The 24,384-nt window shown below is 47.4% G+C and overlaps 2 protein-coding genes across 14 annotated transcripts in view; one reads left to right on the plus strand and one right to left on the minus strand.

The window, feature by feature from the left end:
• tango2 (transport and golgi organization 2 homolog (Drosophila)) overlaps nt 1-11,876 on the minus strand; it is a 368,109-nt gene extending 356,233 nt beyond the window's left edge. For both annotated transcript variants that reach the window (XM_072471054.1, XM_072470802.1), the window contains exon 1: nt 11,782-11,876. The gene's annotated coding sequence lies outside the window, so the exon portion shown is untranslated. The remainder of the gene's footprint in view (nt 1-11,781) is intronic.
• Nucleotides 11,877-12,243: 367 nt separating this feature from the next.
• The window catches only part of arvcfb (ARVCF delta catenin family member b), a 546,449-nt gene continuing 534,308 nt past the window's right edge, over nt 12,244-24,384 (plus strand). For 7 of the 12 annotated variants that reach the window (XM_072471369.1, XM_072471451.1, XM_072471186.1 and 4 more), the window contains exon 1: nt 12,244-12,919. The gene's annotated coding sequence lies outside the window, so the exon portion shown is untranslated. The remainder of the gene's footprint in view (nt 12,920-24,384) is intronic. The other 5 variants (XM_072472155.1, XM_072472070.1, XM_072472242.1 and 2 more) reach the window with 2 other exon arrangements.

Here is a 24,384-nt window from a genome sequence, read left to right on the forward strand (position 1 = left end):
GGGGACAGCGGTGGTCGGGGTCCAAGTAGGTGGCGCCGGTGGGTCAGGCGTGGGGCGCGGGACGGGGGTGAGGGTGGCGTTCGGGACGCGAAAAACCCCTTCCTCTCCGTGGAGAGTGTTGGCCGGGACCCAAAGCGGGAGCGCCGGCGGCGGGTCGTACATGGACTGCGGGGAGGGGGGTTGGGGAGCGTAGGCGGCGTGCAGGGCTCCCGGGACCGCGGTGGTCGGGACCCAGAGCGGCTGCGCCTGCGGGTCGTACAAGGCGTGCTGGGGGGGGGGTTGGGAGGCATAAACTGCTTGTAGGGCTCCCTGTGGCCCCGGGACGGCGGCGACCTCGCGGGATCGGCACACCACCGCATAATGGCCCTTCTTCCCGCAGCTTTTGCAGATGGCTGCGCGGGCCGGACAGCGTTGTCGGGGGTGCTTCGCCTGGCCGCAGAAATAACAGCGGGCGCCCCCGGTGCGACTCGGCGTTTGGACTGCGCAAGCCTGTGGGGTGTCCGGGGGGGGGGGGGGTAGGGGGTTTGTCGCGACGGGTACGTACGGGGCCCAATGGCCTGCCGCGCGGTCGGGGCCGTAGGCGCGGGTATTACGCGCGGCCACATCTAGGGAGGCTGCTAGGGCCCGGGCCTCTGAGAGTCCTAGCGACTCTTTTTCTAGAAGTCTTTGGCGGATTTGGGAGGATTGCATACCTGCCACAAAAGCGTCGCGCATTAACATGTCCGTATGTTCGTTTGCATTCACCGACGGGCAGCTGCAGGCTCGTCCCAAAATCAGCAGCGCGGCGTAGAACTCATCCATCGATTCTCCGGGAGCTTGCCGTCTTGTCGCGAGCTGGTAGCGAGCGTAGATTTGGTTAACTGGGCGAACGTAGAGATTTCTCAGTGCTGTGAACGCCGTCTGGAAATCGTCGGTGTCTTCAATGAGGGTGAAAATCTCCGTGCTCACCCTCGAGTGCAGGACCTGCAGTTTTTTTTCGTCTGGACTCGGCCTGTGGTCGATCTGATGTAGGCCTCGAAGCAAGTCTGCCAGTGTTTGAAGGCTGCTGCCGCATTCACTGCGTGGGGGCTGATCCTCAGGCATTCTGGAATGATCCTGAGCTCCATAGTCCTTTTTAGGCACGCTTAATAAATTGTAGCGCACAAAGACTCCGTGAGACGAATAGAGTGAAGTTGATGAGGCTTTATTAAGCGTGTCTGTTCCCCAGCAGCCCGATAGTAAACTGGCATGCGGGGGAAGACACCGGCTTCTTATACTTCGCCTTCAGGGCGGAGCTTGAGGTCAACGGCCAACCAGGACCCAGGATCTGTCAGCCAATGACATTAGGGCTTCCAGCCCCACATGACCCCCAATACATACTACCACAGGTACACTGAGGGATGATTCAGAATATCCAATTCACCTAACAAGCATGTCTTTTGGGACTTGTGGGAGGAAACTGGAGTACCCGGAGGAAACTCACATGAAGAAAAAGGTGGTGAGGTCACTTTGTTAGTATAAGGAATGGGATTCAGGGTGATTTAGCAATTTGGATCAGAAAGTGGCTAGCTGGAAGAAGGCAAAGGGTGGTGGTTGATGGGAAATGTTCAGACTGGAGTCCAGTTACTAGTGGTGTACCACAAAGATCTGTTTTGGGGCCACTGCTGTTTGTCATTTATATAAATGACCTGGAGGAGGGCGTAGAAGGATGGGTGAATAAATTTGCAGTTGACACTAAAGTCGGTGGAGTTGTGGACCGTGCGGAAGGATGTTACAAGTTACAGAGGGACATAGATAAGCTGCAGCGCTGGGCTGAGAGGTGGCAAATGGAGTTTAATGCAGAAAAGTGTGAGGTGATTCATTTTGGAAGGAATAACAGGAAGACAGAGTACTGGGCTAATGGTATGATTCTTGGCAGTGTGGATGAGCAGAGAGATCTTGGTGTCCATGTACATAGATCCCTGAAAGTTGCCACCCAGGTTGAGAGGGTTGTTAAGAAGGTGTACGGTGTGTTAGCTTTTATTGGTAGAGGGATTGAGTTTCGGAGCCATGAGGTCATGTTGCAGCTGTACAAAACTCTGGTGTGGCTGCATTTGGAGTATTGCGTGCAATTCTGGTCGCCGCATTATAGGAAGGATGTGGGAGCATTGGATAGGGTGCAGAGGAGATTTGCCAGAATGTTGCCTGGTATGGAGGGAAGATCTTATGAGGAAAGGCTGAGGGACTTGAGGCTGTTTTCGTAAGAGAGAAGGAGGTTAAGAGGTGACTTAATTGAGGCATACAAGATGATCAGAGGATTGGCTAGGGTGGACAGTGAGAGCCTTCTTCTTCGGATGGTCTAGCACGAGGGGACATAGCTTTAAGTTTGAGGGGAGATAGATATAAGACAGATGTCAGAGGTAGGTTCTTTACTCAGAGAGTAGTAAGGGCGTGGAATGCCCTGCCTGCAACAGTAGTGGACTCGCCAACACTAAGGGCATTCAAATGGTCATTAGATAGACATATGGACGATAAGGGAATAATGTAGATGGGCTTTAGAGTGGTTTCACAAGTCGGCGCAACATTGAGGGCCGAAGGGCCTGTACTGCGCTGTAATGTTCTATGTTCTAAGATGGAATAAGTATGATAGCAAGAAATGATCTTGGATCGAAAGATGACCAAATAAAAAAGAGAGGGAAGATAAATTGAGGGTAAACTAGCAAGTAATATAGAAACTGACAGTAAGAGCTTCTTTAAAAAGGAAGAGAAGCCAAGGTGAATATAGACTCCTTAGAGAATGAGACTGGGGAAATAATAATGGGGAACTAGGAAATGGCTGAGGAATTAAATAAATCCTTAGCGATAATCTTCACAGTAAAATACACTAATAACATTTCAAAAATGTTAAATAATCAAGGGGAAAATGGGGGGGGGGGGGGGGAGGTAATAAATACAATTAAATAACACTCAAAAAAATACCAGGGAAACTATTGGGGCTAAAGGCCGATAAGTCTCCTGGATCAGATGTGTTGCACACTAGGATATTAAAAGAAGTAATTGCAGAGATAATGGATGCACTGGTAGTAATTTTCCAAGAATCCTTAAATTCTGGAAACGTCCCAGAGGATTGGAAAACTTATTTAAAAAGGGAGTGAAGCAAAAACAGGTACCCATCGGCCAGTTAATTTAACATCTGTCATTGCGAAAATGTTAAGAGTCCACTGTAAAGGATATAATAGTAGAGCATCTAGAATACATAATGTACTCAAGCAGAGTCAACATAGCTTCACAAAGAGAAAATAATGCTCAACAAACTTATTTGAATTCTTTGAGTGGTAAAAAGCAGAATAGTGAACCAGATGATGTAATATACTTTGATTTCCAAAAAGCACTCCATTAGGTTCCTCACAAAAGGCTACTTAATAAGAGAGAAGCCCATGGTGTTGGGGGTAGTATATTAGTTAGCCATTCTTCTGTTCAAGCTAATAGAGGACAGAGAGTTGGGGTAAGAGGGCAATTTCTAGGACGCCAACCTGCAAGTAGTGGAATGCCACTGGGATCAGTGCTGTGGCCACAATTATTTGCAATATATATTAATGACTTGGATGAGAGAAGTGAGTATACTATTGCCAGGTTTGCAGATGACAACAAATGTGATGTGTAGCTGACTGAGGCTTCTTGTAATTTGAATTTCTCTGCCCAACCTTTCAATTACTCTTAGCACTGCTGCACTTTTTAGCCAAATGTCCATTTTTGTTGCAATTGTGACAGATAACTTCCATGAACTTGAAATAGTTTGATAGTGTGTGCCTCCACACATGAAAAATTCCCCAACTATTGCCTTGTGATTAACTGACTCTTTTCTTTCTTGATGCACTTCACCCGACTGTGCCCCACCATTGGCTTTTTGAATATATTTTGCACTGTTGGCAGCCAGTACAGCAAGGTGGCACAGTGGTTAGCACTGCTGCCTCACAGTATCAGGGATCCAGAGTGACTGTGTGTGGAATTTGCACATTCTCCCCATGTCTGCATGCGTTTCTCCTACAGTCGAAAGATGTGCAGGTTAAGTGGATAGGCTATGACAAATTTTCCCTTAGCGGCCAAAAGGATAGGTGGGATTGCGAGGGTCTTGGCTTAGCTAAGGTGTTCTTTCGCAGGCCGGTGCAAACTTGATGGGCCAATGGCCTCTTTCTGCACTGTAGAGTTTCCATGATTTCCATGCCTTGAGAAACTTCTGGAACCTTCTTGAAAGTCAGCGTAGCGACTCCCAACAAGTGACACTGTATACTGTCTTCATTCATGCCCCAGTCTAATTTATTCTGGAGCATATCCTCTCACACTGCACCAAACTTCTAGAAAGTTGCCGCAATTCAGCAACAATGGTGGCTACCGACTGTCCTGCCTTATGAAAATGATTATGGAATTTTAATAGTTGGGCAATCACTGAGGGCTTAGGATGGTGGTGATTCTGAACAAGTAGAACTAAATCTGCAAACAAAATGTCCCTGGTTCCAGTGGTGTTGCTAAATTTATTAGCTTGTAAGTTTTTGCCCCACATACACAGGAGAATGGAATGCTGTTTAGCTATATCTGCAATTCCATTTGCAAAGGTAAGTGACCGAACCTTTCCATATAATCAGTCCAGACCTCGTGCCCCTCCAGTTATAGTCACGAAATAGCCATGGAGTGTTGCCGATTTAATTTTCGTTGGTAAACTCATGAAACCCTCATGGGATGGAGCTCTCGAATGCTGCCCACATTCTAAAGTAGCTGCTCACTGTACAAAACGTTGTGTCGCCACGCTGCACTTTGAATTTTTATTATCCTGTTTAATTCTTGTCGCCAAAAAGACGTGGTAACTTGACCAAAAATGATAGTCAAAAGCGTTGTGAAAATTCAATCTTCATTACTTATGAAAATATTGAAATAGGACGGCTTGAGTTCAGACACCAGTCGCAATTATACTCAACTGGACACAAGCTTCTTGTGGCGATACTGAAAACCCTTGCAAGCCGGCGCTACCGATGACATCACACACGCATGTTCATACTTGCTAAAGAAGTCCATACATATGATCAAATAGGAAGATGCTTATTGTAACATTCTGTAACACAACTGAATTCAAAAAGTTCAAAACTTAAAGTACATCTCAGTCATGTGAATTTCAGTAAATCACCAGCCTCTGTCTTTAAAGCACTTTTTTTCAGTCAACGAAAATAATTGCTGTGCAGACAAGCAAACAGGTCTCCCCTGGGGAGTTGGGTGTGACCTGTGTCACGCTAGATTTGGATGTTTAAAATAGTTGCACTGAAGTTAGAAGTGCTTTTATTTCTTCTAACTCTTTCTGAGTAACTATGGGCATGTCACTGGCAAAACTGTTCAAAGTTAGTGATTTAAATTTCTTTGTCAGATAGTTCCCAATGTAGTATAATTGTCCAGGGAAAGTTAATGCTTTGTGGGGTAAACCCATACCTGGGCATCCATGTAAATCTGATGCTGGGGAGCCAGACGATTACACATCCTTAATATAACTTTTTACTCATGAAAAGTCTACAAAATTGAGGGGCATAGACAGGGGGATAGTCACAGGCTTTTCCCCAGGGTAGAGGGGTCAATTACTAGGGGGCATAGGTTTAAGGTGCGAGGGGCAAAGTTTAGAGTAGATGTACGAGGCAAGTTTTTTTACACAGAGGGTAGTGGGTGCCTGGAACTCGCTGCCGGAGGAGGTGGTGGAAGCAGGGACGATAGTGACATTTAAGGGGCATCTTGACAAATACATGAATAGGATGGGAATAGAGGGATACGGACCCAGAAAGTGTAGAAAATTGTAGTTTAGTTGGGTAGCATGGTCGGCACGGGCTTGGAGGGCCGAAGGGCCTGTTCCTGTGCTGTACTTTTTTTTGTTCTTTGTTGAAATTAGAAATGATTTAATCCAATTACCAATTGTATGCATGGTTAACAACACAATGTTATTGGAAGCTTATGAAAAAAGAAACGAACAGAAGAGTAATGTTAAAAAAAAATCGCATTGCAAGTTAAAAGTACCTTACTGCAACACAATTTTTCCAACATCTGACACGTCAAAAGACATGATGTGGAGATGCCGGCGTTGGACTGGGGTGAGCACAGTAAGATGTCTTACAACACCAGGTTAAAGTCCAACAGGTTTGTTTCGATGTCACTAGCTTTCGGAGCGCTGCTCCTTCCTCACCTGAGACAACTAATTGCAATGTCTCTCAACCAATTACTTAACAGTCTCCCCTTCCTTGGAGAAAACAAAAAATTAGGTGAAAACAAAATTTCAAGAAACTCAAAAACACACACATGATTTCCCCTTTTTTTTTGTTTGGACGAGAAAGAAAAAAAGTCACAGAAACAAGCGCCCTTCATTAATATCCAAAAGTTTCTGTGAACTCGCCCCTCTTTTTGTAAAACAGTCTGACAGTTGATAGCTCCTGTCAACCCATTCAATTTTTGTTATTTCCCCTCTGCCCAACATCTGCTTCAAACTTGCGATGTTTATCCGTAACCTCTTTGCATTGACACTTTTTGTAGAGTGCACATTTTCCCACAGGGATTTATTGTCAATGTGACAGTCAATAGGTATATTACCCAAATCCCTAATCCCCAAATTTCTGTCAATATCATACTTATATAAAAGGCCATATCCACTGCCTCTACAAGGCTTAATGTCTCAGCATTAAGTGCTTTTTACCACTCTCCTTATTTTCGTTGTTTCCCACACAAGCGGGCAACATTTACCATTGTTCCCCAAAAGGAAAATGATAAAACCTCCTGCACTTGAAACCCCATCACATAAATTTGTGTAGGGCGCATCAATATAAACTATGAGTTTCAAGTGCTTACGGTCACCTAAACCCGGGAACTTCAAAACACACTCCTGCATTTTTAGTTTGGCCAAACGCTTTATTTGCTCTTATTATGTCTTCCACTTTGGGATCATTCATTTTTGTACTCAACTCTAAGACATCAAAACTCACATCCGGTCTAGTCTGTCTACCTAACCAGTTCAGATGCCCAATTAAACTTTGCAGTTGCTCTTTTTCTATCTTTGAAACCATTGCGTCTTTTTGTGAAACTCGACCACGACTAATTGCTATTGGGGTGATGCTTTCCAAATAAGATTGCTGACATAAAGTTGCCCCTAACTTACTCTGTCCAATTTCCAGTCCAATATATTTAAATGCACCAGAAGCCTGACTTCCAACCCCAAATTCTTTCCTCAAACCAGAGATTACAATAGCTTCAAAATCACTAGTCCCACCCCATAAAAAAAATCATCGGCATGCATCATAAAAATGCCAGAAAGATTTCCTTTATAGTGCCAGTAAAACATTGCAGGATCTGCTTTCAACTGGCAGCAGCCTAACTTTAACAAAACTGACCTTACCGAAAAATACCAGACTCTCGATGCATCATTTAATTCATATACACATTTGTTCAACTTCCAGAGTGCCCCTTCTGTGTTAGCTGCTTCTTTAGGAGGACGGAGAAAAATGTCTCTCTGGAGCTGATGCCCCTGCAAAAAGGCAGCTTTTGTATCTATAGATTTGCATTCCCATGCCTTTGTGGCTAATAGAGCCAAGAAGATCTTTAAAATCACCTTTCCTGCTGTAGGTGAATCTCCCTTTAAATCCTGATCTTCTATGTTTTCTTCAAATCCCCTTGCCACAAGCCTGGCCGTTGCCTTATAAGTTCCACCCGGAAGAACCTTTTCCGTGCAAATCCATCTGTGGGATAGAGCTCTTTGTCCCCTATCCGGTACTTACGTGTATACCCCAAATTCACTTCAACTATGCAATTCTTGCTGTTTAGCTTCTCGAATAACTTTTTCATCTAATTTATTTGAAGCCACCAAAATCTCACGTGCATGTGGGCTTCTACTCCTATTAGTATTCGCAGTCTTACTCGTGTTCTGAGATCTTGACAAACTACGTCCCCTCTCCCGCCTGGTATCTCGTTCTGACTCCAGCGATCGCTACCCGATAGAGACTCCTAGCCATCGACCCGTATCAGCCTTTTGAATCCCGCGGGCCAGATCCGATTCGATAAGCCATTCGTTTCCCTGACCTGGTGGGCCCTTCCTAAAGTTAAGTATTGGCCAGTAGTGGTAGGTTTCTAGATAGAGAGTAGCATTATTGGTTAAGCATTACTTGTTGTACACAATAAATGACCGTTGATTTCAATCTTACTAAGCGGTATGCTGACTTATTAATCATAACTCGAGCTTGAACCACGTGGCGATATCAGAAAGATACCTGGCGACTCATGAGCAAAGGTGACATAATCAGAGGTAATAAACTAAGGCTAATAAGAGCAACACCTGTGGCTTTCCCTGCTCTACTAATAACAGTTGCATCCTTCCATTGACTGGACCCTTCAGGCAAGTATGTCACTTTTGTACCAACTTTTGGCAGTTGCCCTTTCGGAGAAATGGCCTGCTCTAATTCATCAGAAGTGGTGTGTTCCTCCACAGAAACCCTGTCTATATCAGTTAATTGGTCCTCATAGTTCTGGAACACATGCATACCAGATGACTCTGGTTCCTCGCATGTCTGTCTGCTCTGTCTAAATTTGAAAATTTGTAATCTGTACCCATTATCCTTGATGAATGTACCCTAACAGTTTGATTACCATGTTGCAAAATAATTGTTTTGCCATCTATGCCTATGATCTTCCCTGGGGCTTTCCATTCATTAGAATTGTCTCTCTTATAGTATACCATGCCTCCTTGCTGAAAAAAGGCATCTATTGGTCGTACGTTATGGCTTAAAGCTCTGCGAATTCTTTCAGAGACTTCGGCTTCCAGAAAAGCTTTTCTACTGCTGTGTAATGCATTTAAATGTTCAGCAAAACCAGAGCTAATTGTAGTCCCCTCCCAAGCTGGAGGTTAGTCATCCAAAATGGACGGAATTTTAGGATTTCTACCAAACACTAATTGATAAGGACTATAGCCCCCAAACATCTGCAATTAATTCTTTGGATGTACTGCCCATGCTAAAGCTGAATTTAGCCTGCAATTTGGTCGATCTGCCAAAATTTTCCTAAGCATGTCATCGATGACAGCATGATTTATTTCACAGACACCATTACTAAATGGGCTTTCTGCAGCCGTATTCATAACTCTGATATTCATGTTTTCACACATATCCCTAAACTCATCATTAGCAAATTCTCCCCCATTGTCCGTAAGGAATTTTGCCGGTGGACCCATTCCTGTCCCTATCCATTTTCCACAATTTGATCCAGAATTACTCTCGTTTCTTTACTTCGTACAATCGTTGATTGACTAAATCTGGTTGTTAAATCTACAAAATAAATATATTATTTGCTTTATCCCAGATCTTAAGATCCATGGCCACAATGTTGTTAAAATCCCTGGCCAAAGGTAGGGTTACTATCGGCCGTGCTGGTGTCCTGTACTTCCTACAAACTTCACAGCGGTCACTAACCTGTTCTATCAGTTTAGTATAGTCGTCATCCCTCACCCCTGCATCCTTTAATACAATTTTCAGTCTCCGAGGAGACGGATGTGCAAATTGCCTATGCAATTTTAATACCACAAGCTTTTTATCAGCTAAAGTCCCATTTTCAACTGTCATTAACACATCCTTAACAACTCTACTTGAAAAATTATTTGTCAGTAATGGAATACAATAGAGTCCCGACTGTGTAAATTGTAAGCCCACCGTCTTTCCAAAAACTGTTGCCTTACCCTGTTCCATATGTGCTTTCTTCATCGATGGTCTGCTCAGAAGCAAAGGTATCTCACTTAATACAACATCCGTGCTAATCAAATGATTCACTCTGGCAATATTGCAAGGGATCACCACTCTTTTCAGCGACTTCAGAGTATTAATGAGCGATGAGCTGCGTCAGTTCCTGCTCAGCAGGGGTATACCCTCCAGCAGGACGACCAGTTACAACCCCCCGGGATCAGGCAAGTAGAACGGGAGAATGGGACGATTTGGAGGGCCGTCCAGCTGGTCCTACGGTCCAGGAACCTCCCTGACGCTCTACACTCCATCCTGTACTATTGTGCACCGCCACTAATAACAAACCCCATGAACGTGTTTTTACCTTCCCCGGGAAGTCCACATCCGGGATGTCGCTCCCGACTTGGCTGGCTGTTCCAGGACCGGTCCTTCTCCGTAGGCACGTCCGACTCCACAAGGCTTGGTGGACAGGGTTCACCTGCTCCACGCCAAGCCACAATATGCCCACGTTGAGTTCCCCGACGGCCACCAAGATACTGTCTCACTCAGGGACCTGGCACCGTCAGATTCCACCCCAACACACACCCCAACCAATGCGCCCCCTCCCCACCGCGCCGCCAATATTGACTCCACCAGAGCACCCCCCTCCCCTTTTCCGCACAAGAAGACGAAGAGGACTTCTGCACGCTCCTGGAGTGCCCCGATGACGGGCCAGCATCAGCACCGCCACCACCGCCATCGGTGCCACCTCCACCACTGCCAGCACCGACTTCGCCGGCACCGTTATGCCGCTCCCAACGAAGCACCAAAGCACCGGACCGGCTGAACCTTTGACAGACTCCGGACCGTCAACATGGACTTTTCTTTCCCTATAACTGTACATAATTGCACTAATTGTATATAGTTTCATGTCACCCCCGCAGGACTCATTTTTAACAGGGGGTGAATGTGGTGAACCACTGTAATAGGAGATGTAAGGTAGGACCTGCACTACAGGCTTGCTGTTAGCTCCTGCCGGCTGGCTTCGGAGAACTGCATAAATATGCATGACCTCCAGTGCCCTGCCATTTCGCCAGCTGCAGCAGGAGGCCACGCATCTGACTGTAATAAAGCCACAGTTGTATCCAACTTTAGTGTTTGTGCAATTGATCGTGCATCACTGCTATTATTAGTATGATGTGGAGATGCCGGCGTTGGACTGGGGTGAGCACAGTAAGAAATCTTACAACACCAGGTTAAAGTCCAACAGGTTTGTTTCAATGTCACTAGCTTTCGGAGCGCTTCCTGAGGAAGGAGCAGCGCTCAGAAAGCTAGTGACATCGAAACAAACCTGTTGGACTTTGACCTGGTGTTGCAAGACTTCGTACTATTATTAGTATGATTAAGCCTACCATCTCTTTGTTATTTTACATGAGATTCAAACAGGGGGAAAAAATTAAACCTGAGGGCAGGTGCAAGCTGTGCGAGGAATTACTGGAAGACCTCTTGTTAAGACGTTTGTTCTGCGGTTAAATTAAAATTGATAGAAAACTTTCAGGACTGCTATGAATGCTGGGACAGTCCACCCTCCATAGCAGAGTAAACAACAAGAAACAAACATTCAGGCAAGGACGAGTAGGAAATGGTTTGTTTTTTGGGGGGCGTGGAGAAAATTAGTAGAGTTTTCATGCCTGGCGTTTCAACACCAACACGGAGAAGATGGGCAAGCTGCTCCTCTCGCGTGCACCGATGATGAACGGGGTCAGGTTTGGCTGACAAGAGAGGCGCACCGAACACTTCTCTGTCCAGCTGTCACCTTGCACAGAAGTGGGGTGTGAGCAGTGAAAAGCAGCACAAGCAGCGGTGTTTAAGGCAGTTGCTCAGACCTGCTTTCGAAGCGTACATTTTAACACCAGGCGGGAAGGGAATCTCCCGCTGTCAAAATGGGGGCCCGGGGGTGCGCGTGTGGGGGGGATAACTGGGCCCAACGAGGTGAGATTCTTGACCTGCCGGACAGCAGAGCCCAGACCACAGATTGCGATGACAGGCTGCTTGCTGACAACTGACCATCAAAGGCCTTAAGACCTGATAAAGATTGACCCACCGTTTCCTTGATGACCGCGGACACCTGGCTTGCCAACAAATCGTTCCTAGCGACAACGTCCTTCGCACTGCGGCCCCTCCAACAACGATCCATCCGATTGGCGCGCCGCGCTTGCCCGCCCGCCGTTAATTGGACGACAGTCGCCCTTCTGCCATTGGCTGCCGCCGACGTCGGTCAGACCCGGCGCCACGTGACGATTGGCCTCGGCGACGAGGAGGCGGGAGCGGGCTGAAGGTGCCGCCCACTGGAGGAGGCGATTGGCTGGACGACGCGGCCGACGATTGCCCCGCCGACCTGTCAATCGTCCGCCGGGAGGGGGGGAGGAGCGGGGTCGGCGTGGCGGACGAACGATTAGTTCCGCTAGGTGCCAATCATTCCCCGCCTTCAGCCAATTGGGTGTAAGGAATGTCAATCGCCGCCTGCGCGTCTTTGATTGGCGGAATGCTGGCGGGCGGCGGCGTCGTCGTCGCGATTCGGTGTGAGAGACCGGCCGCTCCCCGCCACAGGAGTAGGAGAAGCAGCGGTTCCACTGGCTGGGATTCGGGAGCATCTCGCTCCTCGTCTCCTTTAAAATTTCTCCAGGGTCCCCCCCCCTCCCTCACCTTCTTTCCGTTCTCCGAATTTACTTCAGACCGAGAACCCCCCTCACTCAGGTACCACAATCCGGAGAGAAGTGAGTGGCCCGAGGGCAAACTCTGCAGCAGCAAGGCGGGCGCTGAGAGAGAGAGAAAAATAATTCCCTTTCGGATAAATCCTTTTGGGCCGAGGAGGGGGAAAGAAAGGAAGGACTGCGGGTCCCGCTATCCCCCCCGCCCCGCCCCCAACACCAACCGCCATTCGAGGAAAACACGGGGGGGAAACCGGAGTGGACCGTTTATTTTAAATATACTTCACCAAAGCCGTTAAGTGAGGCCGACCAGGACGAAAATCAGGAAGGTGGAGGCGGTTTGTTATCCCTTCTGCAGCTGCTGGCTCTGGTCAAAGAAGCGGAGTGGCGGTGCTTGGTGGGCTTTTCTTTTTTTTTGTGTGTTTTGGCGAGGAGAGAGGTCCGGCGCAACTTAAACAAAAGGTGCCGTAATTAATCTGTCTGGGACTGTGTCCGAGGAGGAAGGAAGGAAGCCCTCTTCACAGAGCTGAGGTAGGCGGTGGGCAATGTGGTCCACTCTCTCTCCCGTGAGAAGGGAACCTTGGGTCTGGGGCGTTCGTTTTCTCTCTGTTTTGCATTTGAGATGAAAGCTGTTTTGTTTTATCTCTTTGCGTTGGAATGATTCCCACCTACCTGTTAACGGGTTGCTTTCTCTCTGTCTTGTGTGTGTACCAATTTTGCAAGGACAGGAACCGGGAAGAGAGATGTGGCTCACAGTGAAGTGACACTACAGCGTGTCCACCCACAACCTGACTTTTCAGTCCCCAGAGAGTGTTAAACTTGTCAGTTGTCATTTGGAGCACCCCCTTGCAGCCAGCCGCTTGTGTGTGTGTGTGTTTATTTCTCATTTTGGAAGTCTGTTTTCAAATGTATTCGGCTTGACTTAGGTTTTGGAAATATGCAGTAATGCTGTGAGATGTTTGGGATTGGACTCTCCACAGTGATTCAAACCAATTCTGCAACAAGATCAAAAATTGCCTATTTGCTCTGCGGTAGCAAACTGTGACTTCTAATTCGATACCATGCCTGTGTAAGCAACATTGGAGGATTTTCGTTCGTGTGGGAGACCTAACAAATGGTTCATTTGGGACACCGGGGGTGGCTTTTTTGTTTCCTGTCGACAAACATTGTTGCAGGTTTATTTTCTCTCCCAAGCTATGGAAGGAGGGGGTACTGGGGGCTGCATTGTAGACGAATTTTATGTCTTTCGCAAATACTTAACAACAATTAGTATTTATGCTTATCGTTTTAACGGAGAAATAAGACGACGTTCAAATTAACATCATGACAAAGTTGTGCATTTTTTCCTGTGTAAAACGAGTTTTCAACATGTCTTTCTGCGGCAACCAGTGGAATTGATTTATATTTAATACCATTCGGGGGATACTGTCAACGGTTCTGTTTTTATATAAACGCGAGCTATTACATTGTCTACAACTTCCAGTGAGAAGCTGACTCCACTTCTGCTACCTAATGAAGTGAGATTGTTTTCTGATCGTGGCAGGTGGACACGTTGCAGATGCGAACCGGTGAAATGTCATTCCTGTTGTGGAACGGATATGTATAGGAGAAGCTGTGTAGGAAATGGTGGTATTGAGCGGCCTCACAAATGGGAAAGTCAACTGAGCCACCATTTCTGGATTTTAAAAACTTCCTTGACTAAGGTTTCGGTGCCTCCTCCGTATGTAGTAGCTCAGTGTCGAAATTTATTTGATAACGTTCTCGTGAAGCGCCTTGAGACGTTGTGCTGCTTTAAAGGCGCTGCACTAACGTAAATTATCGAATTCAATTTATCTTTGAGAGAGCCCAGTAGTTTGTTCCCAGGTCTGTTCACTTAATTGGTAAAGCAACCTTGTGAGTAATAAAGGGCCTTTCAGAATCTTAGGACGTCGTCCCCAACCAATTTACAGCCAATGAAGTACTTTATGAATTGTAGTCGCGGCGAATGCGCCAACGAATTTATGCATACCAGAGTCCCACAGGCAGCAATGTGATGAGATCCGTTAATCCGTTTTGTTGTTTGAGGAACAAATGTAATGCAGCAGACTGGGAAACTGTACTCTGGTCCCACTGGATTTAAAAAAAACATTCACCTGAATAAATCGACAGGGCCCTTTGCAGAAGATGCCAACTTTCTGTCGTTCCCCAGCACCGCACTGAGGTGTTGACCAGGATTAATGATTAATAAATTGGGATTTCAACCTCCAACGATTCCACGCAGTAGCAATTTGTGTGGAGTCGAGGTATTTTTTGGGTGGAGGGGGGTGCTCAATCTTGAGGCTTCAGGTCAGATTGGACAAATGGTCAATGGTCTGGGGTAGGAGGACCTTTTGTACAGAGGATGTGGAAACCGTATTTAGATGCTTTTGAATTTTTGGCTTCCACCATTTTTAAAATAAATATACTCATGCAGCAGTGTAAATTGGGCTTTGTTAAACCACATTAAAATAAAAGCTGTTGGCACAGCATGTTGGTGTTCACTATGTAGTGTTGGGAAGGTTGAGCAATCTTTTGGTTTGCAATGGCAAATTGTTGCATTTTGTGTTTAGTCTCTTTGAACTGGACGGTTCTGTAAGCTTTTCCCCGAGTGTTGCAGTTTAATTGAACTGATAAGCTTAAATTGTTTATGGCTCCTACCTAAAGGTTTGAACCCTATTGGGTCAGAAATGTGATTCAGTGATTTAAGATTATATGTGTTATTTGTCATCAAATTGCAGTGTCATCAAATTGCAGTGATAGAATTTTGTCTTGTCATAAAAATTTTAAAATATTTTCTGTAAATAGCTTTAGTTTTTCTATTTTAGATTTGCTACTTCCCTTCCCTAAAATGGTACCTCACAACATTTCCGCATTTGAAATGTGCTTATTCTTTGGTTTGCTGGTTGGGTGGCATGGGTAGTTCAGCTGGACTAGCATTTTCTCCCTTTTATGTTGTGTAACATGCTTTCTGCTGTGTTACAAAGGCTTACATTGGAAATTAATATGGGGGGGAATGTTTGGTCGAATCCTGTGCAAGCATATTTTCAGGCAGAAGTGAATCTCTCGTTTTGGGAATGTCCCAAGTTGAGCGTGAATTTGGAACCAGTCTTGGATAGCTCTTATTTATCCGTCATCCTCACTAGATTTCTGGTTGAAGTTTCAACACTTTGATCTTTTCTTAAATAATATATATTTTTTTAAAATCTAGAGTGCCCAATTCTTGTTTTCCAATTAAGGTTCAATGTAGTGTGACCCTGCACATCTTTTGGGTGTGGGGCAGAGGCCCACACAGACACGGGGGAGAATGTGTGAACTCCACGCGGACAGTGTTCTGGGGCTGGGATGGAACCCGGGTCCTCGGCGTCATGAGGCTGCAGTGCGAACCACAGTGCTTCTGTGCCGCCCTTAAAGATTTTAATTCAAATTTTCACTTTGCATAATACAAAATAACAGAAAAGAATAACACACAGATACACAAACACAACCTCCCCCAAACAACTAATTGTGGCCAATTCCTTGAAATAGACAGTAAATGGACTGTGCCCTCCAGTAAAAACCCTCGATTGCCACCCCCCACCCTCTCACCCCTCCACACCCAATGTTGTACTTTCTCAAGGTATAGGAGCTTCATCAGATCCCCAGCCACACTGAGGACACACAGACCCCCACCCTAGCAGCCCTCTCCTCCTGGCAATCAGCGAGGTCGACCCGTGCAGCCGTCCACAGCTCTGGTGAGTGTGACACCCCAAATGTGGCCACTGAAGGACAGGGCCCCAGCTCAATCTTCAGAACTGCTGGTCATGGTGCAGAAGTTGGTACCCAAGAAACCCACAAGCTTGGGACAAGACCAGAACGTGTGCACGTGGTTAGCCGGGCCTCTTGAGTAGCACACACACTTGTCTTCTACCCCTGCAAAGAAGCGACTCATCTGGACTTGGGTGCATCCTATGAACTAGTTTTGAGTTGGATTAAACCATGTCTTGCGCATGAGGACGTGGAGTTCACCTGCGCAGGGCCTCACTCCAATATGACACCTCGTCATCCAATAGGGCCCTAACTCCTCCTCCAGCCTAGCCATAACCCTCCACCGACACTGAATCCTCTGGTATAATATGTTCATAATACCGGAAGTGCTCCCTTCCTTGGACCCTGCGAGTGAAAAAAACCATTAGAGAGGTTGGTGGCACCATGGGGAATGTTAGGAAATTGCATTTTGAAAAGCTGCAAACTTGTAAATGTGTGGAGTTGAACGCAGGAGCCCAAACCTTTTGACTCTAGACTGGCTTTCCCTCCCACCCCCTGTAAAGTAGCATCTAATCTTGCAGGCTCAAATAGATGATTAGCATGAATTGGAGCCAGCTTGAACACTGGCTCCAATTTAAAATGCTGTTGGAATTGTCTCCATATCTTCAGAGTAGAAACAGCCACTGGATTTGCCGAATACTTTGTCGGTGAGAACGGGAGTAATGCCCACAGACCAGACCCTCGACGTGACTTTGATTCCATCTGCACCCAAGCGGTTCCTGGAACACAGCACCAGTCCAACACCTTCTCTGCATTAACTATCCGGTAGTAAAATATCAGGTTTGACAACACCCAGCCACTGACTGTCTATCCCTTTGAAGGACTGCCCTTCGAATCCTTGTAGTCTTGCCTGCCCATATAAAGGATGCAATCAACTTTTCAACTCCCAAAAAACCCCAACCCAAACTTCTCCAATGCAGCAAAAAGTTACTTCAATCTTTGGTTAACTGAGTATTTTCGCCTAGCATGGTTGACACCGCTGTCTGCTCCATTTCATGCGCTTTTACTTTTTCCCCTTGTCCCTCCCAGAAACACAATCTGGTTCCCTTGGTTTTCCATCTATCCTAGCAGCTTCTGCATTCAATGTATAATTCCCTGCTGATTTCGCCAGCTCCAGACACATGATGCCACCATAAAAAACATCTTCCCCTGCCCTCCACTTTCAGCATCCTGAATTAATCATTTTCTCAATGATATGTGTAGCACAAGTGGCTAGCACTGTGGCTTCACAGCGCCAGGGTCCCAGGTTTGATTCTCCGCTGGGACGCTGTGTTGAGTCTGCTCGTTCTCCCCGTGTCTGCGTGGGATTCCTCCGGGTGCTCCGGTTTCCTCCCGCAGTTCAAAGACGTGCAGGTTAGGTGGATTGGCCATGCTAAATTGCCCTTCGTGTCCAAAAAAAGGTTAGGTGGGGTTATAGGGTTACGGGGATAGGGTGGAAGTGGGTTCTTAAGTGGGTCGGTGCAGACTCGATGGGCCGAATGGCCTCCTGCACCGTATGTTCTATGATACCCGGGTCCACCCTTTCGTCACTTCTTACAGATCCTCCCTTCCCTGTGGCACCTTTCCGTGCAGGAGATGCAACGCCTGACCTTTCGCCTTCTTTCCCTCACTGTTCAAGAAGTGAAGTGCATGTTTGCACACAGCTAGCAGTCTTTTTAACCCCTAAATTGTCTGCTACATCTTGGACCCAAGTTCCTAATATCTCCCCATCATGACACGTGGTTTATAGTTCTATTATATTAAAGACAATCAAGGATATAACATTTACATTGAAGATTAACAGGTTAAGTTTAGATAAATGGGCACATCTTGCTAAGAACTTGATGAGCAACTGTGAAGTAGATGCAACAAGCCTGTGTTAATTACAATTGAAGGATGGTTCATATTTGTCAAAAAGCTTGGACATGTTGGTTTAAGGTGAGTGGAAGGGGAGAGTCAAAAAATAGATGGTGAAACTTAAACAATGGACGATCTATCCTGGAGCTTTGGTGGAGTCTGATACGTGCAATCTTTGCAGTTAAGGTGGTCCAGAGGGGTGTTTTTATTTTGCGAGTTGCATGTCGATTAATTTTAAAGCATGTGGTTAAATCTTTAATATTTGTAATATCCATTTCTTTCTTCAGATGAAGGGATACTTAATCGAAATGTTTGTTTGAGGACATCCCAGAGCATGCCACATTGTTATCGAGATGGGAGGATCTTGGAGAGATCTCTGGTTTCAGTTTACCTTGGAGGGTTTTTTTTTTTTTTTTGTTGCAACTTAGACTTTCTGTGGTGCAGCCCACAGAGAAGATAGTCAAAGTAAATGACACTTGGGCCCGCACGATGCAGAAAATAAAGAAACTTTATTTCCCCATGTGGAATGTGTGTGGCGCCTAATTTCCATGTTAGTATTTCTTGAAGGAAAAGAAGATTGTATTGTTTGAAGCTAGTGGAATCATGTGCAGGGGTCGACAGTTTTATGGAAGTAAGTAGAACGGGGTGCATAATATGTTACAAACCATTTATTAATTAGTAATATTTATTATATTAACATCGGCACAACATCGTGGGCTGAAGGGCCTGTGCTGTACTGTTCTATGTTCTTTTATGTACAAAGTTTGTTTTGTTTAAAACCATGACATCTTGTGCTGTAGTTCTATTGGTTAAAACAAGGTGTTTGGATTTCTCTTTGTAAAGGTTAGCAGACCCTAACTGGATTGTCGCAATGGAATAAATGTATAAAGCTCTTCATGGAAATAGAGTTGGGAGGGAAAATTGGGCTAATAATGAAAACACTAACAGTCTAGAGACTATCTGAAAACAAGTGAGGAGTTCAAGGAGCACCCTGAGAAATCCAAATACCTAGTCCCCACCTTCAACACACTTTAAAAAAATATATATATATATATATATATATATTTTATTCAAAATTTTGTGGCCAAACATAACAGTACATAGTTTTTCTTTTGAACAACAACAAAGCAATATAAATAACCGTGGCCAATTTTAAATAAATAATATATAAACAAAAACAAAACCAAGTGGCAACTGCCTTGTCAAAAATAGTTACACTCCAAAGATACAATCCAATATACATTACCCTTAACAAGTGTCTATACATATACAATGACATCCCTGAGAGTCCATCCGGTTCCTCTCTCTCTCCCCCCCCCCCCCCCCCCCCCCCCCCCCCCCAGGTTGCTGCTGTTGTCTTCTACTTTTCCATTCCCTCTATCTTTCTGTGAGGTAGTCGACGAATGGTTGCCACCGCCTGGTGAACCCTTGAGCCGAACCTCTTAATACGAACTTAATCCGTTCTAACTTTATAAACCCTGCCATGTCGTTTATCCAGGTCTCCACACCCGGGGGTTTGGCTTCCTTCCACATTAAGAATATCCTGCGCCGGGCTACTAGGGACGCAAAGGCCAAAACATCAGCCTCTCTCGCCTCCTGCACTCCTGGCTCTTCTGCGACCCCGAATATAGCCAACCCCCAGCTTGGTTCGACCCGGACCTCCACCACCTTCGAAAGCACCTTTGCCACACCCACCCAGAACCCCTGTAGTGCCGGGCATGACCAGAACATGTGGGTGTGATTCGCTGGGCTTCTCGAGCATCTCCCACACCTATCCTCTACCCCCAAAAATCTACTGAGCCGTGCTCCAGTCAAATGCGCCCTGTGTAGAACCTTGAATTGTATCAGGTTTAGCCTGGCACACGAAGACGATGAGTTTACCCTACGTAGGGCGTCAGCCCACAGCCCCTCCTCAATCTCCTCCCCCAGCTCCTCTTCCCATTTCCCTTTCAGCTCATCTACCATGATCTCCCCCTCGTCCCTCAATTCCCTATATATGTCCGACACCTTACCATCCCCCACCCATATCTCTGAGATCACTCTATCCTGCACCTCCTGCGTCGGGAGCTGCGGGAATTCCCTCACCTGTTGCCTCGCGAAAGCCCTCAGTTGCATATACCGAAATACATTCCCTTGGGGCAACCCATATTTTTCCGTCAGCGCACCCAGGCTCAAACGTCCCATCCACGAACAGATCTATCAATTGTACTACCCCAGCTCTTTGCCATGCTCCAAATCCCCCATCCATTCTCCCTGGGACAAACCTATGGTTATTTCTTATCGGGGACCGCACCGAGGCTCCCATCTTTCCCCTATGCCGTCTCCACTGCCCCCAAATTTTCAATGTAACCACCACCACCGGGCTTGTGGTGTATTTCTTCGGTGAGAACGGCAACGGTGCCGTCACCATTGCTTGTAGGCTAGTCCCCCTGCAGGATGCCCTCTCCAATCTCTTCCACGCCGCTCCCTCCCCTTCTCCCATCCACTTACACACCATTGAAACATTGGCGGCCCAGTAATAGTCATTCAGGCTCGGTCGTGCCAACCCCCCCCCCCCCCTCCTCACTCTCGGGGTCTTCCCGGCCCCCACACAACTCATAATACTCTTCTCGATTCTTTTGAAAAACGCCTTCGTGACCACCACCGGGAGGCACTGAAACACAAAAAGGAATCTCGGGAGGACCACCATTTTAACCGCCTGCACCCTACCAGCCAGTGACAGGGACACCATGTCCCATCTCTTAAAGTCCTCCTCCATCTGTTCCACCAACCGTGTTAAATTAAACCTGTGTAATGTACCCCAATTCTTGGCTATCTGGATCCCCAAGTACCGAAAGTCCCTTGTTACCTTCCTCAACGGTAAATCCTCTATTTCCCTGCTCTGCTCCCCTGGATGCACCACGAACAACTCACTTCTCCCCATGTTCAATTTATACCCTGAAAAATCCCCAAACTCCCCAAGTATCCGCATTATCTCTGGGATCCCCTCCGCCGGGTCCGCCACATACAACAACAAATCATCCGCATACAGAGATACCCGGTGTTCTTCTCCTCCCCTGAGTACTCCCCTCCACTTCCTGGAACCCCTCAATGCTATGGCCAGGGGCTCAATCGCCTGTCCAAACAATAACTGGGACAGAGGACATCCCTGCCTCGTTCCTCTATGGAGCCGAAAATAACCAGAGCCCCGTCCATTCGTGACCACGCTCGCCATCGGGGCCCTATACAGCAACTGTACCCATCTGATATACCCATCTCCAAAGCCAAATCTCCTCAGCACCTCCCACAAATAATCCCACTCCACTCGATCAAATGCTTTCTCTGCATCCATCGCCACCACTATCTCCGCTTCCCCCTCTGGTGGGGGCATCATCATTACCCCTAGCAGCCTCAGTATATTTGTGTTCAGCTGTCTCCCCTTCACAAACCCAGTTTGGTCCTCATGGACCACCCCCGGGACACAATCCTCTATCCTCGTTGCCATTACCTTGGCCAGAATCTTAGCATCCACATTCAGGAGGGAAATGGGCCTATAGGACATGCATTGCAGCGGGTCTTTTTCCTTCTTTAAGAGGAGCGATATCGATGCCTCTGACATAGTCGGGGGCAGCTGCCCCCTTTCCCTGGCCTCATTAAAGGTTCTCATCAGTAGCGGGGCCAGCAAGTCCATATATTTCCTATAAAATTCCACTGGGAATCTGTCTGGTCCCGGCGCCTTCCCCGCCTGCATACTTCCAATCCCTTTCACTACTTCCTCCGTCTCAATCTGTGCTCCCAGTCCTGCCCTCTCCTGCTCCTCCACCGTAGGAAATTCCAGCTGATCCAGAAAGCACATCATTCTCTCCTTCCCTTCCGGGGGCTGAGCTTCATATAATCTTTCGTAAAATGCCTTGAACACTCCATTCACTCTCTCCGCTCCATCTCTCCCTCCTCATCTCTCACCCCCCCCTATCTCCCTCGCTGCTCCCCTTTTCCTCAGTTGGTGGGCCAGCAACCTGCTCGCCTTCTCCCCATATTCGTACTGTACACCCTGTGCCTTCCTCCATTGTGCCTCTGCATTACCCGTAGTCAACAAGTAAAATTCTATATGTAGCCTTTGCCTTTCCCTGTACAGTCCCTCCTCCGGTGCCCCCACATTGTCTGTCCACCCTCAAAAGTTCTTTCAACAACCGCTCCCTTTCCCTACACTCCTGCTTTCCTTTATGTGCCCTGATAGATATCAGCTCCCCTCTAACCACAGCCTTCAGTGCCTCCCAGACCACTCCCACCTGTACCTCCCCATTATCATTAAGTTCCAAGTACCTTTCAATACACCCCCTCACCCTTAAACACACCCCCTCACCTGCCAATAATCCCATGTCCTTTCTCCAGGGTGGGTGCTGTTCTTTTTCCTCCCCTATCTCCAGGTCCACCCAATGTGGAGCGTGGTCCGAAATAGCTATAGCTGTGTACTCCGTCCCCGTCACCTTCGGGATCAGTGCCCTTCCCAAAACAAAAAAGTCTATCCGTGAATAGATTTTGTGGACGTAGGAGAAAAACGAAAACTCCTTACCCCTAGGTCTACTAAATCTCCAGGGGTCTACTCCTCCCATCTGCTCCATAAAGTCCTTGAGCACCCTAGCTGCAGTCGGCCTCCTTCCGGTCCTGGACCTCGATCTGTCCAGCCCTGGGTCCAGCACCGTATTAAAATCTCCCCCCATTACCAACTTTCCCGCCTCTAGGTCCGGGATGCGTCCCAACATACGCCTCATAAAATTGGCATCATCCCAGTTTGGGGCATATACGTTCACTAAAACCACCGCCTCCCCTTGCAATCTGCTGCTCACCATCACGTATCTGCCCCCACTATCCGTCACTATGGTCTTTGCCTCAAACATTACCCGCTTCCCCACTAATATAGCCACACCCCTGTTTTTTGCGTCTAGCCCCGAATGAAACACCTGCCCCACCCATCCTTTGCGTAGTCTGACCTGGTCTATCAATTTCAGATGCGTCTCCTGCAGCATAGCCACATCTGCCTTAAGTTTTTTTAGGTGTGCGAGTACCCGTGCCCTCTTAATCAGCCCATTCAGCCCTCTTACATTCCACGTGATCAGTCGGGTTGGGGGGCTCTTTACCCCCCCCCCCCCCCCCCCCCCCCCCCCCCCCCCCCCCCCCCATCATTGTCGACTAGCCATCTCCTTTTTCAATCCAGCTCCTCACCCGGTTCCCACGTAGCAGTATCTCCCCACAACGGCACCCTCCTGCCCCGACCACCCCACCCCATACCAGCTCCCTCTTCTCCACAGCAGCAGCAACCCAGTTATCTCCCCCCCCCCCCCCCCCCCCCCCCCCCACTAGATCCCTTTCTAGCGTAATTGCACCCCCCATGTTGCTCCCAGAAGTCAGCAAACTCTGGCCGATCTCGGCTTCCCCCCCGTGACCTCGGCCCCCACTGTGCGAGGCCCCCTCCTTCCTGCTTCCCTGTTCCCGCCATGATTACCATAGCGCGGGAACAAAGCCCGCGCTTCCCATTTGGCCCCGCCCTCAATGGCCGGCGCCCCCAGCTCCTCATCCTCCCTCCTCCACAACATGGGGAAGAGAGAAAAGTTACAGGATCGCAGGATTAACAACTTGGGAAATCATCTCTTCCCCCATTTCCCCCCCTTCACCCCACGTAGTACCCCACCACTTTGTCCCAAACGTTCTTTTTCTAGCCCGCTTATTCCAGATTCTCCTCGACAATATATGTCCACGCCTCTTCTGCCGTTTCAAAGTAGTGGTGTTTCCCTTGATGTGTGACCCACAGTCTTGCCGGCTGCAGCATTCCAAATTTAACCTTTCTTTTGTGCAGCACTGCCTTGGCCCGATTAAAGCTTGCCCTCCTTCTCGCCACCTCCGCACTCCAATCTTGATATACGTGGATCACCGCGTTCTCCCACCTACTGCTCTGGGTTTTCTTTGCCCATCTGAGGACCATCTCCCTGTCCTTATATCGGAGAAATCTCACCACTATGGCTCGAGGAATTTCTCCAGCCCTCGGTCTTCGCGCCATAACTCTATAAGCTCCCTCCACCTCCAACAGGCCCGTCGGGGCCTCCGATCCCATTAACGAGTGAAGCATCGTGCTCACATATGCCCCGACGTCCGTCCCTTCTGCACCTTCGGGAAGACCAAGAATCCTTAAATTCTTCCTCCTCGCATTATTCTCCAGCACCTCCAGCCTTTCCACACACCTTTTGTGTTGTGCCCGTGCATCTGTCTTCACCACCAGGCCCTGTATTTCGTCCCCATTCTCAGCAGCCTTTGCCTTCACGACCCGAAGCTCCTGCTCCTGAGTCTTTTGCTCCTCCTTTAGC

This window comes from Scyliorhinus torazame, chromosome 1 (assembly GCF_047496885.1).
Source record: "Scyliorhinus torazame isolate Kashiwa2021f chromosome 1, sScyTor2.1, whole genome shotgun sequence".
NCBI classification, from domain to species: domain Eukaryota; kingdom Metazoa; phylum Chordata; class Chondrichthyes; order Carcharhiniformes; family Scyliorhinidae; genus Scyliorhinus; species Scyliorhinus torazame.